This window comes from Thermobia domestica, chromosome 4 (assembly GCF_964235325.1).
Source record: "Thermobia domestica chromosome 4, izTheDome1.hap1.1, whole genome shotgun sequence".
Lineage (NCBI taxonomy): Eukaryota > Metazoa > Arthropoda > Insecta > Zygentoma > Lepismatidae > Thermobia > Thermobia domestica.
The window spans coordinates 275,810,786-275,823,117 of NC_137457.1; the positions used below are offsets into that span (position 1 = coordinate 275,810,786).

General features: G+C 37.6%; 1 protein-coding gene across 1 annotated transcript in view; it reads right to left on the minus strand.

Moving 5' to 3' along the window:
• The window catches only part of LOC145683130 (uncharacterized), a 72,029-nt gene continuing 59,697 nt past the window's right edge, over positions 1 to 12,332 (minus strand). The window contains exon 8 of the mRNA XM_081754493.1: positions 1 to 33. The gene's annotated coding sequence lies outside the window, so the exon portion shown is untranslated. The remainder of the gene's footprint in view (positions 34 to 12,332) is intronic.

Here is a 12,332-nt window from a genome sequence, read left to right on the forward strand (position 1 = left end):
CATAATGAGATCCAAAAATAGGCAAGAAGTGATCTAAAAAATAAAGAAAAGGAAAAGTAAGATCTTTGATTATTTATTGCAATCAACAATATTATATACCACATTAAAATTTGGAACATATGACAGTCTTCAATTACACAAACTTCTCAGTCAGATAAGTATGCTAACGTCCGAGATTCGTCTTAGTGAAAACGTTGAACTTCATCTCAATATTCTACTATGCCGTAACACTTCTATCTGTGTGAATTAGCGCCTATCATTGTCGAACAGTGGCTTACAATAAGTTTCACAGGGGTCCATATTATTTCATGTGCATGTGTATATACCTAAGGTTAACAAATGTTTATCTTTGCATGATTTTGCTCAAAGGACTAAAATACCTAGAGTCTCCTTGCTTACAGCACTATCTTAAAAATTGAAGTCATTGCCCTGAAACAACATTTGGAACATGTGAAAAAAATAGTCCCCTAAACGGCAACCTAATCACGGGCAGTTACGCAAACGGTAAGTGTCAGCACTTGACTGATTGTAAACTAGGATATTGGTCCCTATAATATCACGTATGTTCCACATGTAAACACGGCCCGTGGTGTCAAATATGCCTAACGATGACTCATGCTAAAACATACATCCCATCAGCGAACAATGTTACATGTTTGCGCTTCTATTGGCGTCATGCTAAAGTGTTAAAGTCCCTTATCACAGGTTTACTCCTTCAACACGGCTACAAAATTCCATGTAATGTAACCAGTGGAGAACTGTGATCGTCGACACATAATATGGTAGTCGCTGCTTGAATGCATCTTTCATTCACACCGTACTGATTTTACGTTTCTGAGTTACAATAAGTTTCAGTGCTCTGCGGAATCTGTCACTGCAGATCTTCTTTCCAACCTTGTTTCTTTTCACCGATGTGTTTTTCCGTAAGATTTGTAGGCCACCATGGCGTGGGGGCTCGAATGCATATAACTGTATACGAAACCACATTCTTATATTATAGTTAGTTAATGTCCAAACAGTGTAAGATCCAGGATTAATGTACCTTTGAGCGAGAAACCAAAATCTAATTATGCAATGATACTTTATCTGCTACGAAAGGTTTGATAGAAGTACCAGAAGACACCTCTGTTTAAGCATTCTCCCTAACTTTATTATTTGTCGGTTTATTTACATTGAACATTTCTCATATTTCATTATATTGAAGCCTAACGTATATCTGATGCAGCAAATTAAGGTTTCCAGGCTTTCCTGAGTGTTCTCGCTTTCGGTACTAGTAATCAGTGTACCATATAGCTAAGAAGATGAAAATGAATATTAAACTTCAAAGAAACAAAAACGTAACAATAATTTATATTTGCTTCATGTTAAAGAACTTGAATTTATACAATTAAAAATTCATTGATAGCTAATATTTCGTGCTGCTACGAGAAAGAAATATTTACAAAATCTCATAAGTTTTGTCAATTATATACATGTTAACATACGAATCTCAAAGCTGATGTTATGTAGACGAACTGCTAATTCCGTCATACTTTCCAAAGAGTTCCCTGGTTATGCCTTTATTATGGCATTTCTACATTCTAATTTTGCCACACATTAAAGCACCATACATGCACATAAACAGTTCTATCATTACGAAATCCCTTATATCATTAAAAAACGTATTTGCCTAACCTTGTGTTTGTCTTCACAAAACATAACTGGTTACAGCGAGCGTTTGAACACTAATGAGCTTGATCAAGATTTTAACTGAGTGGCATTGCTGTGATCCAAAATCGGGCTTGGTACTTCTTGTACCAAATCCAATTATGACAGTCTGCAAGTTTTAATCTCACCAAATGCCCTTCAATCAGCTAATTACATATTATTTCAATAGGTGTCATTACATGGATAGATTATTATTCGGGACTTTATTTCTTTTCCTCGTTATATCTTGAATATCGTATTCAATCTGAAACTCAATTAGTGTCCAAAGAAAATATAAACGTAGAAAGGAAGAAAAGAGATAATAAAAAGTACAAAATATCACAAAGAAAAATATTGGGATGTACACAACACTTAAAAATAAAAAAAATGTATATCTATCTTAAGTACTAAATAAGCATACTGAACAAAAAGTAATCATTCCTTCCAAATCTTACTTTGATTTGTTTCTGATGTAACAAATGGTCATTTCATAATCATTTCCACATTATTAATAACTGATCAGGGCTGTTGCAAAGCCATCACATTTAATTTGAATTAGTGTGACGGTCGGTTGCACCGAAACATCTAACCTAGATTGGACGAAGTAAAAACAAAGTGTGACATAATGTTAAGAAAGGACCACTGTTCTGTATTCCAAATAAGTCACGGAGCCGTTTATAATGCAATGTCAATTTATTAGACTGACGTTAAAAAGCTCTGACTGCATTTATTTTTAAATAATATTTTTATGACAGAACTCTGAAGATACACACAGTCACTGCGTTTGAAAGATTATTCAAATACAAGAAACACAGACGGAATATCAAAAATCTTAATTATGGATTTAAAAAGGGACCACTGTGTTTGAATGTCTTCCAGTGGATAGTTTTCCAAGTAGGTGTATCATATGGAACGGTTAAACGCACCTATATTGTTGCATTACGGTTGTTCTAACACATTTCCAAAAGGATGTTGGGCTGAGAACATGAAGTGGGCACCTGAAGTCGGACAAATGCAAAGCACCTCTCTATGTGGTACCTAAATGTACTCATCTTCAATTTGCTTAAGATCTGTGGCGGGCTGAATATGGATAGTGAGGTCCGGAGAGTAGATACTTTAGTGATCTTAAGCATCAACTATATCGAAAGGGCTCATTGTGGAATTTTATTTGTACAGTCAGCGACAGTAGAAACTGGAGGTTGGATACATAAGAAATGATAGCTTTTTCCAGTAGGAGAATAGTTTCACTCGATGTCTGATAGTTGGACAACCAACATGACAGCAAATACATGCCCGAAAACATAACATGCCAGGATATTCCTCCATTTGGAGGAAAAAGTATTACTATCTGAGAGCATCACTTAGAGAAACAACCACGAGATAAATCTGCAGAAAATCCATTCACTTTAAGATCAAAGAGATAGGAATTAATGCAAAGGAAACGAAAAGAATAATACGCATCATGCAGAGACCGAAAAAGTATGGAAAGCTAAACAAAATGAGATAGAAGGAAAGAGGGAAAGGAAAGAGCAAAAGACATGGGAATAAATTAAATTTTAACACTTAAGGATAAATAGTGTCCGTCTTTCCCCCTGACCCCATCGTGGGTTTTCTCCCTTCATAGGATAAATCTCTTTCAGTATCAAACGCGAACATCATTTATAGCGTTGAAAAAAAATTAACTCAGTCTAGGCCGAGACTCGAACCCCACACCCTTAGAATGACAGTCTCACGCGGTATCCACTTACCTACACAGGCTCTATCTATAAACCAGCTCTTACCCGCGCTGTTATCAAACGTGTTAAATCAGCCATTGTCGGTGAATCACAACAGTTCCATTTGAAGTTTAAATTTTATTTACCTCACTTAGCCATCTATGGGTAGCAGTCCCCTTGCTTTCATAAAAAACATTTGTTCTGTAGATTAAAATCAAGAATGAATTTATCTGTACTCTTGGGTGCTCACTGGTGCACCAACATATCTATCTATCTATCTATCTATATCTATATGTCTATCTATCTATCTATCTATCTATCTATCTATCTATCTATATATATATATATATATATATATATATATATATATATATGTGTGTGTGTGTGTGTGTGTGTGTGTATATATGTGTGTGTGTGTCGAATTGATTTTGGATTAAAAGAGCGACTTCGTAAATTTACGGAACGCGTGTTAACACGACAGTAAGGACATCTCGTAACGTTGTTAGGTAACACACGCAGTGTAAATAAAGTTTCAAAACCAGAAGTCGGAAGATATGCCGTGGGTAAGTCGGTAAGACGTCTGCTTGCTGAGTGCAGAAATTCGGGTTCAAATCTTGGCTGTTACGTTTTTTTTTTTTTTTTTTGTTCCGTTGAAAATACATTTCTATATTTTTGCGTTTGAAATTGCTTTCTTTCATTTTTTGTAGATTATCTTAAATTAGTGAAGGCCAAGTAAGGTCAGATTACATATATGTCTGCTTTATCTGTGTGTACAGTCCAGAGATGGAGTGAGTCAATTGGGTCAAGATTTGTGAGTAGGTCAGTGGATCGTGGGTCAACAGGACGTGACTAACTGTGACACACCACCCCCCGTGACCTCTCTGACTCACACTGACCCTACGTTTTAAATTTTAAGGTCTCCCTCTTTATTCGGCCTCCCTCCTTATTATTAAATTCAATGTATAGATAATTATTGAGTTGAGTTGATTTAGAGTTTAGCGCCCTTTTCAGCAGCGAGGCTATATGAGACGGGACCTACTGATTAACATGTAATCCGAAACACATGAGCTCCCGTTGGAATCAAACCAGGGTCTCCCACGCCACAGTATATAATTGTGTTTTATATAGCAGTTAATATTCTTGCTATAAAGTATAAAGTTAAAGAAAACTTGTAGCTTCACGAAAGGCATTTGTTGGTCCTTCAAGGTCAACACAAGAACAAAAATGAAAAACTAATACTAGGTGTGCCTTTACAAGTGACTACTATGATAACAACAGAATGCTGCCTACGTTTAACATATTATGCCTCCGGGGGTTAGTAAAACGCTTAACTGTGTGAAAATCGCTGCACACAACAGGTCTTAGGAACACTCGCAAATACGTAAAATTGAAAGAACAGAAAATAGTGCATTTTTGAAATGAGCATACAATTCACACTTCACGCAAAGTTCCAATATGGGAAATCAGTCAATACCTTCAGTTGGAATTACTGAAAAAGACAGAAACTGGCTATTTAAAATTCCAAGTGTAAACCTGCGCTTGGAGCGATTCTATTAGCTATATCACAACGCATTTTCGTGAGTTGCATCTGTGGTCAAGCGTGCTTAATAGCGCTGTTAAAGTTCTAGAACCGGAGGGCGGCGGTTCGAGCCTAAGTATAGTAATTTTTTTTTTCAAAATAGGGATAGCTTTTTAAAAGTATATATAAAGTTGTATTTTGAAGTGATTGTAAAACAAATTCAGATGAACTTTCACATTTCCAAGCTCACTCGTATTTATTCGCCGTGTCCCAAATTTCACAGAAATAAATCCCTACGTTAAGCGGGTTTACATATCCAGACTCCTAACAAGGAAGGGTCACGCAGTGGCTCCGCTGAGATCCGAACGAGACAAATGTGTTTTCATTTGATATATTATAACTAGATAGATCCCAAAGTTATACGTGCCACCGAGCGGAATATCGTGAGTTACAATATATTTTGTAATGTAAGAACTACAAAGCTGGCAGAATATTTTGACCGAATCATTTGTTCGGAAACGGTTGGGTAAATGGAAAACTCGGATAATATGTATCCCGTCATTTTAAAGAACACACTTTTTCGGATAAAAAAGTTTGCCCAGGATCCTCGCAGGGTCCCACATGGGGTCCAACTCAAAATTTTCAAATGACAAGAGGGATTAAGTAGCACATCGTTTGAAAGCTGTTGCAAAATGAAAGAAGATGCAGCAAGTCTCGACTCTCTACGACAATCCTGTGCAAAATGGCGGAGGGTCAAAATGTAAACAGAAACTTAATTGAAAAGTCAATGGTCACCCCTATAAATCGGAAACGGTGAAAAATGTGAAAATAGGAAAGGAAGTCTGGCATTATTTTCAAAGTACAACAATTTAAGGTAAAACGTCTTGTCCCAGGGTCCCCACATGGTCCCAGGTGGGGTCCAACTAAAAAGTTTCAAATGGCAAGAGGGGTTAAGTAGCTCATCGTTTGCAAGATCTTCTTAAATGAAAGTAGATGGAGCAAGTCTCTACTCTCTACGACAACTCTGTCCAAAATTGCGGCGGGTCAAAAAGTAATCAAAAGCTTATTTGATAAACTATGGCCACCTCGAATCCAAGATGGCCGGTTAAAACTTATGTCGTTCATAACAGTACAAATTTAAATCTCTATTTTTCTCTATTATATATTTAGAAACAATAGGAAGATTAAAGAACAATTGAATTTCGATTCACCTCAACTATAATTTCATTCGGTAACAACACATATATGTTTTGTTTGGTTCCCTCGCCATCATTTACTTTAATATAACGAATATGCGATGAACACACAACTCTGACTTCCTCTAATTTTGTCATACGTAGTTCATGCATAAAGGACTTGCTGCACCAGTAGGTGGGTGGCTCTATTGTAATTCGTAACTGCGCATTCGTGGCGGTTACATTTGTATGTCATTCGTTGGTTTGATCACAATACTCCAAGCAATACCAAATATACAAAAAAAAAAAAAATCATTTGCAAGATTGGCGAGTAGTACCAAACCATGTGTAAGTCATTTCAGATTTCGAGTTGCGCCAAACTTTGTTGGTTTAATTACGGTATTCCAAGAAATAACATATTTATATACAAACTCATTTTTCACGCTGGCAGCCATATTGGATTACCTCCAACACCAGTGGTTTGAGCTGGACATGCGTTCGATACATACTATGGCATTTTGAACTCAAGACGTTTCGTTTTTTGAACATTTCGCATCTTTTCGTCATCCACTGATCAACATTCATGCCAAATTTGGTTTTCCTAGCTTCAGCAGTTTGGTATGCCTATCCTTTCGATATAGGTTTTAAGCTGTCTCTTGGATTCAAGGTGGCCATAGATTTTCAATTAAGCTTTTGCTTATATTTTTACCCGCCGCAATTTTGGACAGGATTGTCGGAGAAAGTCGAGACGTGCTCCATCTTCTTTCACTTAACAAGAGCTTTCAAACGATGTCCTACCTCTCTTGCCATTTGAAACTTTTTAGTTGGACTCCACCTGGGACCATGTGGGGACCCTGGAACAAGACATTTTCACGTTGTGCTTTGAAAATAATGCCACGCTTTCTTTCCTGTTTCCACATTTGTTTTACCGTTTCCGATTTATAGGGGTAGTCATGGACTTTCCAATTAAGATTTTGTTTACACTTTGACCCGTCGCCCTTTTGCACACGGTTGTTGTAGGGAGTCGAGACTTGCTGCATTTTCTTTCATTTTACAACAGATTTCAAATGATATGCCACTTAACCCCCCTTGCCATTTGAAAATTTTGAGTTGGACCCCATCTGGGACCCCGCGGGGGACCCTGGGGCATTTTTTTCTTACCACAAAAAGTTTCTCGTTGAAAATGGTGGGATAAGTGTTGGCAGAGTTTTTCACTTACTCAACCATTTCCGAACAAATGACGGTTCAAACTATTCTGCATGGTAATTTTTTGTAGTTCTTACATTACAAAATATGTTGTAACTCACGATATTCCGCCCGGTGGCACGTATAACTTTGGGATCCATCTAGTTATAACATATAAAATGCAAACACAATGGTCTCGTTCCGATCTCAGCGGAGCCACTGCGTGACCCTTCCTTGTAAGTGTGAAAACATTTACGTTCACTCCAACCTCAATCATTTCATGAATTCAACCTGATTTACATATGTTATTAGGACGTAAAATTGAATGTGATTTATTCTACAAACACTTTTATACATTGCAAGAGCTGTGACGTCTAAATATTCACTGAGAACTCATAGTCGTATCGCAATAAACAAAAGCGAGTATGGAACAGTAAACTGCTTTCACAAAGGTTAAAAGAAAGCCTCCAAAAGCATGCAAAATGGTCGAGTGGTTTAGGTCGATACTCTATCAATCATATGTTTGTGTTTTAAAACCCGATAATAAGTTTCTCTAAGTGTCTTCCTATTTTCATTTGGAGGCGGAAAACATTTCTTTGAATAACTCATTGGAAACTTCTTTTGTTTCAAATTCGGCTAAGACGGAACAATATATCAATTGCAAATCTAAAATCCATAGCTGAAAACAAAATATAAAGTATGTTTTCCCATTATTATCCTCCGATTTGTAACGAGACCCGGGTTCGATTCCTGGAGGGAGTTCATGTGGTTCGGATTCCACCTTAATCAGTAGGTCCCCGTCTCATATAGCCTCGCTGCTGAACGGGACGTAAAACTCAAAATCAATCAATCAATCTCCAAGAGAGAGAAATAAAAAAAGTTTTTTTTGGTAAATTCTAGTTCAAAGTTCGAAGCACTTGCTTTTGCACGTGATTTTTTGTTTCTTTTTTCAGGGAACAGGAAAGTTCTGGCGCCTAAGAAATTATACCATATAATATTGCAAATTTGCAAGTGGATGTATTTACATTGCAATTTGTGGTAATAAAGATATTATGATTAGAAAACAATATTGTAATAAATAAGTTTAATTTCTTCATCCATCGCCAGTCTTAGGGGCCCCTTATACCTCGCCGCCCCCCGAATATCGATATCGAAAATTTCGAATGATATATTCATGTCCATATATTCGCGATATCGAATGTTGATATATGATAATATATATATATATATATATATATATATATATATATATCGACGATAGCGATTTATCGACATATCACAGGCCCAGGTCCGAGAAGTGATGCTTGAAATATACTGGAATCAACAATCAAATTCTAAATAAGTTCCCCATTTCCCTATTCAATGTTGAAGGGGAAGAGTGTGAATCCGAATAGAAATTTTAAGAAAAACAAATGTTAAGATAAAAGTAGGTTTTCCGTCTTCCCTTGAATATAAAAATTAACAGAAAACTATTACTGCAATTTACCTTTTACTTCTGTTTCTGATTGTTATCACAAATCAGCGACAGTACACATACTTTACATAGTATACCAATACCAATACACTGTATAACTTTTCACAACCAAGCAAGCCGGAAGATGAATTTCCTGTAATATTAAAGTGGAATATTCTACAAAATAGTCATAATTCATTGGCCATATTTCTATCAGTACTTTGGTACGGACTAAGAGCTACAAGACTAACAGAACTAGAAATTAAAGATTTCATTCCTTTTTTCTCTCAGACTAAAAGACTTCTGCATTTTCCTAAGATTTTCATTTTCTTAATATAAGTCCCCTATCCTGGGCTAATTCTGGCTACCGCGGTTTCGAGGTAATCGGTAAACGAAAGAGCAAAGTTTGTCGACTCTCAACTCTCGACAGTTTGTAAGAAGATATTTCACAGTTCATGTTGTTATTTCTTCGTTACAAAAACACTTCTAGTTGACTCTATTCATGGTGAATTACTGAACTTATAAACATTGACAATTATTGAAAAATGAATAATTATTTTTAAACATAAAAGGCATTACAGTTCACTAGAATGCAGTAGTAGAATGCAGAAGTGAAAGAAAATATTGTTTATTTGTTGAGATGCGCAAACTGAATGTGAATAATAAGTGTTTCCCATTCTCTTGTCCAGAGGTGGATCTACGATGGACTTCTGGGGGCTCGGTGGTTGGTAATACTCCTATTTAGAGCTACTTTTAAGAACTCCAAACTCTGGAATGGGTTTTATTTCTATATAAAAACACAAATATTCCCTTTCTGGGAGGCTATCGCCATGATCGCCCACTGGATCCGCCCCCGCTCTTGTGTAGCAGACTTTGAAGATATTTAGCTCCTGCGATGGTGATTAAGGATTGTAACATCTGGATAATTTTTATACTGATATCGGATAGAAACTTATCCGGATTTGCAATATCCGGTTGACGGACAACAAAACGGATGACGGATAATGGATGACTGACAATATCCGGATAGCGAATGACGGATAATATAGAGGTAACGGATACTATCCGCATGATGGATAACGGATGACGGATAAGATCCGGATAACGGATGTTATCCGGATGTCGGATAATATCCGGATAATGGATTTATCCGGATAATTTATAAAATTAAGATAACGGATAATATCTGGATAATAGAACATTCGGATAACTGATTACATCCGGATGACGAATAAAGGATAGTATCCGGATAAAGTATGTGGTTTGAAAAAGACAATATAGGAGAGAGACTTATCAATGCTTTCTCCTCATGGAGTTATTAAAAGACGATCATCGGGCAGTGGTCTTTACCATTGAAAGATATTGCTTCTTAAAATGTTTCCTAGTAACTTCCAATTTTCTTGTTCTTGTTGAGCGCGGTGGCTAATGGTAGACCGCTTACTTTGGCGCGTGGGGTCCTTATTGTTTCGATCCCCGGCCAAATAAGTTTGCGGTGGACAAGATCGTATCCGTAGCTTCTCTCAGGGTACTCCCGCTTCTTGCCACTTTTCCCTCCATCAATTCTTCTATTATCATTGACTTGCTTTAATCATTCGACACGGCAGCTCAGTGGTAGAGCGCTTCCTCTTTTGCGTGGGGTCCTATTGTTTTGATCACCACCCAAGGAAATTTGTAGTGGACAATATCATATCCGTGGTTTTTCTCAGGGTACTCCCACTTCTTCCCACTTTTCATTCCACAAATTCCTATATTATTATTGACTGGCTTTAATCATTGCGCGCGGTGGCACAGTGGTATAGCGCTTCCTCTGGTGGACCAATTAACATTGAGGTGGATGAGATCGTATCCGTGGGTTTTCTCAGGGTACTCCCGATTCTTCCTACTCTTCATTCCACCAATTCCTGTATTATCATTAACTTGTTTTAATCATTGGGAGCGGTGGCTCAGTGGTAGAGGGCTTCCTCTGGTGCGTGGGGTCCTTATTGTTTCGATCTCCAGTCAAGTAAGTTTGTTGTTGACAAGATCGTCTTCGTGGTTTTTCTCAGGGTACTCCCGCTTCTTCACACTTTCCATTCCACCAACTTCTCTATTAGCATTGACGCTTTAATCGTTGGGCGCGATAGCGCAGTGGTAGAGCTCTATCTCTGGTGCATGGGGTCCTTATTGTTTCGATTCCCGGCCTAGTAAGTTTGTGGTGGACAAGGTCGTATTCGTGGGTCTTCCCAGGTACTCTCGCTTCCTCCCACATTTCATTCAACCAATTCTTCTATCATCATTGACTTGCTTTAATCATTGGAGAGGTCTTGGTCCCTTGAGGATTGCGGTGATGTAAGAAATCAGATTCGATCCTAAGCATTTGGGTTGTGATGTAAACCTTTGCTGTGGTTCAGTCTCAGTATTTTATTACGCGACATAAAGCCATCCATACAGCTATAAATGTTGTTCTATCTTGTGCAAGCAGGTATTGATTTTGAGCCAATTCGGAACCACATTTTTGGCGCTTTGAGGCCAGAAACCGATTTCGGACATTACGCTGTCCTCAAACTACTAGGATCTTTTCAATGTTACCATCCGCGTCCAACAACCCCATGTTTAAAAGGGAAATAGAAAGGACTCGTGTCTAAAACTTCCGGACCCAGTTTCTTGAGGTTCAAGAGTAGGGATCGATTTCTGATATCACCATTGTGCTCAACGGATCAAAACCTTTGAAATGTCGCCAACGCCGTCCAATAACTTCATCTTTAACAGGTGAATAGAAGGGACCTGAGCCCATAACGTCAGGACCCCATTCCTTGAGCTTCGTGGTCTGAGCCTGATTTCTGACATTACTACTGCACTCAGGGGCAGTGGTTAGGGATGGGCACGAGCGAGTTCGAGTGTTTTTTTTTTAAACTTGATTCGACTCGAAACAGACATCTTTTAGCTCGACTCGGGAACTCGACTCGAAAAATTTCTTCTGACTCCACTCGAAACTGGACTCGAATATGGATCAAGTTTCGAGTCGAGTCGAGCCAAATCGAGCCAAATCTTGTGTGTAGTTTCAAGTTCCTTTTTCACTTATTCTGCATAAACAATATAATTATTATCAATGTTGCTAATTCCACTACAGCTTATTATTATTATTATTATTATTATTATTATTATTATTATTATTATTATTATTATTATTATTAAATTCTGTAATTAAGCTTGAAAGATAGGCGGTTTCCATCTGAATACTAAAAACTAGTTAACTGCCGATTTCGGTAGTCGTGAAATCTAGGACACAAGGACATCGTTCACGAGGTTCTGGGTTTGAGTTCCGGAGGATCAAGTATTCGTGCTTGGGCCAAAATTTGTTAAAAGTTATAGCGTGCCAGGAAAACATGTTTAAAACTGTTCTGCCTGGGTCTACGGTTGTCAACGACTTGTGCGGCTTGGCTAACAGCTTATTTAATATCGAACCGAACCGAGAACCGAACCGGATGTGCACGAGTCGAGACACAATTTGTAAAATTCGAGTCGAATCGAGACTGCTCGTAAAAATCTTGATTCGACTCGAATGTCTCAAAACTCTTCACATATTTTTAACAATAGTTTTGAAGAAACTAATCACTCAG